Source organism: Amblyomma maculatum, chromosome 7, assembly GCF_055883805.1.
Source record: "Amblyomma maculatum isolate TAMU_Amacu chromosome 7, ASM5588380v1, whole genome shotgun sequence".
NCBI lineage: Eukaryota > Metazoa > Arthropoda > Arachnida > Ixodida > Ixodidae > Amblyomma > Amblyomma maculatum.
Genome location: NC_139350.1, coordinates 74,512,388 through 74,516,901, shown reverse-complemented (window position 1 = coordinate 74,516,901; position 4,514 = coordinate 74,512,388). Strand labels below are relative to the sequence as shown.

The 4,514-nt window shown below is 44.0% G+C and overlaps 1 long non-coding RNA gene across 1 annotated transcript; it reads left to right on the top strand.

The window, feature by feature from the left end:
• The first annotated feature begins 1,650 nt into the window (after positions 1–1,650).
• On the top strand, positions 1,651–4,312 carry LOC146183651 (uncharacterized). The gene is made up of 2 exons (XR_014708787.1): positions 1,651–1,704; positions 4,179–4,312. It is a non-coding gene; the product is annotated as an uncharacterized LOC146183651 (long non-coding RNA).
• Positions 4,313–4,514: the final 202 nt, after the last annotated feature.

The following is a 4,514-nucleotide window of genomic DNA, read 5'->3' as shown; positions in this document are numbered from 1 at the left end:
TTGCCGTACACAATCCTGAGTGAAGAGCGTGATCCGTGATCTCTGTTAGAATGGATGAACTCTTCTTAGATACTCATCGGGAGTCGCGGTGACAAACGCGTTCGACGTGCATATAGCCATGAGCCTGTATATCGACGTCCGCCGTATCTTTACGAGAATCGAATGGGTACGTCGGACGTAGCAGACACTTCGTTTGATAATTGCCGATCCAATAGGTAGCTGCAAAGAGACACCGATACCGATGTCGCTGTTTCCAGCCTTACAGAACACGCCGGGCATGGTGAAGTACACAGGACTGCTATTTCTGACCGCCAGCGTTAGTTTGTCACTCAGGGAAACAAGAGAGCAAGTCTAGCGAAAAGAGCGAGCAAATAAAATAAACGAACCCAACAAAAAGAAAGGGGAGCACAAAAGGCAAAGGTGGGGTCATTTTAGCTGCTACCACCCCGCCAACCGTTTTTTTTCCTCCCTCGGCTGGACTATTTTGCATAAGTAGTGTACGATGATTGAACGGGACTGCGGCAGCAAAGTCGAAGTTTATTGGTTTATTCGCACTTTTATAACATTTTTTCCTGTCTTGCCTAAGATGTGGAAAATAAACCAACAGCAATGTATTTAGGCTGATACCAGTAAATAAACTACAGTTTAGCATCCGATGCATTCTTTATCATGTGCTTGCAGAGCTGAATTTTAGTATTTCTTTTACCACTTTCATCTTTGTTGTGAACTCGTAAAATCTTCATATCATGCCATACATTTATGCGGCACGTAGCAACATCTTCTCCTCATTCGATAATTTCCATAGCATCAAGTTTTATTTTTCTTTCTAGGGTTTGCATGATACCGACCCTCTAACACGCAAGACTTCAACGCCTCACTTTCAGTGTAAACAGCAGTGTTCTTTGAATGGCTGATTCCACTCAGTCGTTTCTGTGGAAGGAAAGAGGCCTCTGTTCGTCGGTTTCCCAGTGTTCAGTGTGCTAGCGGTTATTCGCTTCTCGTGCGAGGCAGCGCCATGAGCAGCGAGATGCCATGCTTTTGCCAAACACAAGCATACATGATGTACGAAAAGCTAAAAACGATTAACGAAAGGCACTACTTGTACTGGACCGGGAGCACGTTTCGTCCGCCGGGATACAGTGTTGGCTGTAGCCGGGACGCGTATTGACAAACCATCTCCCGTAGGAGCACTCGAGCAGACGACGCTCGGACGCACAAGCACGTGACACGACGTCACTTCCTTTAAGTTGTTTTTTGCTTGTTTTTATTTTTTGTTATGCCTAAGGAAGATGGCGGTGCACACGCTCGCGCCGTTGCTTCGCCGACGCTGGCGTTGGGGCGTTGGTTAACCAGACAAACGCGTATCCTTCTACCATGGCTTAGTGGTGGTGCCTGTGGCTTAAGGGGTGCTGCGGCCGCAGTTTTGAGGCTTTATAAATGCAGTGGCCCAAGCCGTGCCATTTGGATGCTGGATACTGTGATGTTTGCAGTTCGAAACAAGTGTCTTGGCCGTCGTCTCGAAGTCTGGTGTTTGACTCTGACAGCAAGCGATTTTGTGAAGCCACGACTGCTGAACTTTTGCTGCCTAAACATGCTGGATGCCGACTATGCTGGTGCTGGATGTGCAAGTGTGTCGATTCCAAGAAAGCTTGCGCAGCGCCGTTGGAGCTCGCCTTGGAGCCACTAATCGTTGAAAGTGCCTTGGTTAGTAGCACTGCAATATTTAGATAAGCACCGCTGGAATATGGGGGGTAAAAAGGGTGGAAAAAAAGAGAGAAAAAAAAACTTGGTTACGTGGTGTATTTGTGCAACATTTGCTGTGATGCTGCATCGCTGCTCGGGGGTCTTCGCTGAGGATGCTAAAGCTACTGGCCTACCCAAGGGCAAATGTAGACTACTACCGATGCTAAATTACATCTCAAAGGCCGTCTCTCATTTTATGCTACCTTGTGAGCAGCTGTTTTCACTCAGGATTGTTTCTTTTTCTTTCTTTTTCCAGTTTCCGGCATTTAAATACGGAAATGTTTCTATATGGCAACATGCTGGAACAGCGAAGCCAGTTTTCTGAAATTAGCGGTAATGATCCTTGAAATGAAAACATGCTCTCGTTTTGTGAACGCATGCATGATTACGGCGCCCTGGTCATAGCGGCAACCGCCCTTTTCTGAAGCCCATAATCTGGCGACGTCAAACTATTGATTCTGCAAGTAGTGGGATATTAGGTGAACTCGATAACCAAGTACTCACGCTTCTGTGGCTAAAAACAGCGCTGACAAGAGACGAAGCAGAGGGGACACGATGCTGTTTCGTCTGCTTCGTCTCGTGTTAGCGCTGTTTTTAGCCACAGATCATGCACCAACCAGCCAGAATTTCCACCCTCTTAAAGTACTCACGCTTGTTTGAGAGCACTGTGTTGAATAGGCATTTGTTGAGCACAATAGCTAACTTAACTGCACCTGTTAAGCAGAGGCAGTGGCATAGCATGCTGGGTAATTTGTTTTTTGTAACTCTTTATGTATGTGATTGGTATGGCAAGAAGAAACAACAGTGTTTATTTTTGAAGTTGTGGGCACCCCATAACATGCTTACGCAGAATGGTGCAGATCAATATTGAGTCAAATAAATAAGTGCTGGTTTTCACAACAACTGTTTATTCCTTGTATACATCTCAAAGTGACCTTGGCTAACTTGAATTCCAAACTATCTTACAGCCGCTTCAGAAGCTTCTGAATTAGGTGACATGTTGTACATGCACCATTATGCCTACCAATCTTTTTGAAGAAGGAATCATTGCTACAAAATTAAAGGATTAAGCTCACAAATTATAGCAACACTTGAAGAGGGGAGAACCAGAGTATTTTGACATCACTCCCTTATGGTTTGCACACTGGTCAGCTAGCAATGCAACATTTCGAAGAAACGCTTGTTAATGTCATCATCATGTGCCACAAGTGTGTTTATAGTAAATTGGGTACTACAAGGACTTGTGGCTATAGTAAATTAGGTACTACAAGGCTACCCCGATGAAAGTCGTCTAGGAAATAGTATGAAACAACCAGTTTTAGACATTTAAATTTGAGGAACCTGAGTTCGATCCCAGCCATAGTGACCATGTTTTGATAGAGAAAAATGTAAGGCACCCATTTACTGTGTGATGTCAGTGCATGTTAAAAAAAAATCATTGGTCAAAAATGAGCCGGAGACCTACACTACAGAATCCTGCAAAGCCTAAGTCAATTTGGGACACTATACTAAACAAAACTGAAATACACTGCTTCTAAATTTAGGTGAAACAATGCCTTTGCTGTTTAGTAAATGCACGGCAAGCAATACATTGTAAACCATTTATGCAGAAGCAGTTTGTTTTACTGGCAAATGCCTTCAACTTTTTGGCAGGAAAAAGTGGCAGATGTGACTTCAGTTCTACAAATGACACTGGGCAGCCATGCAGCCATCAAAGAACCTACTTTGAATTGCAAATAGCCACATTTGTGTTTGCAAGGAGGCCAAAAGCACAGTGAATAAGCAAGATAGCGATGAAAATAATTCAACGAAAAGAAAGGTGGAGAGTTCAGCCAGCAGCAATATGACCCTAGCGTGCTGCTCCACACTAGAGAAGGGAGAAAAGGGAAATAAAAGGAGAATGAGGATACAAATGGTTGATGACAATGTTGTAGTGCAGTGAATTGGTTCGAGTTATAGAGAATACCACGCACACAGTGGATTGCACCTGTCTCGCATAGTCGACATATAACACATGAAGTGCATATTCTCCACATGCACCAGTTGTCATTGCACACACTTTCACTCTCATATTCTGGTCCAAATGCATACACAGGCTCGCCACGCACTGATTCTGAAAAAGCTCAAACTAGACAGAAACATGATTGATCGCACTGTAAGCAGCTGTATAGCATGCGAAGCACAGCACTAACAATTTGTGGTGTGTCACATATGGAATGGTTTGACTGTTAAATTGGCAGGGTACCATGCCATCAACTAATGTCTAAAAGCTGAGATGATGGCTTTGGTTGGAAGTAATCTAAGCCCTTGGCGATGCAAGTACACAAACGTAATCCAAATGCATTGTTCTTGAATGGCTGCTTTCCAAATTGTTGATATTCAAATTAAAGTAGTGTGGTGCTGTATGTTTTTCTGAAAAAAATCTTGCTGTGCAGCTAACTTCATTGCAACATCTGATTGAAGCTGGAACACCTGCAGCAGTACCACACAGCAAGACAAAAGTGTCCACGCAGATTGCAGAACTTTTGTAGACATGGAAAATAATAAAGTATGATTCATACTTATGAAACCTTTGCCCTTGTCTTCATTTTGATAGTGCAGCCCTAGGCAGCTGCTGCACCAAGATTTTCATAGGTAAACAGGCCCACCAGAACCAATGCACCCAACCGACCTTCTGCAGGGAGACCCAGCCGCTACCGATTCCAGTGGCTATGGGGAATGTGTTTATAAACCAGTACTACTGGAACTAGTAGGATCCCCGCAAGAAACCA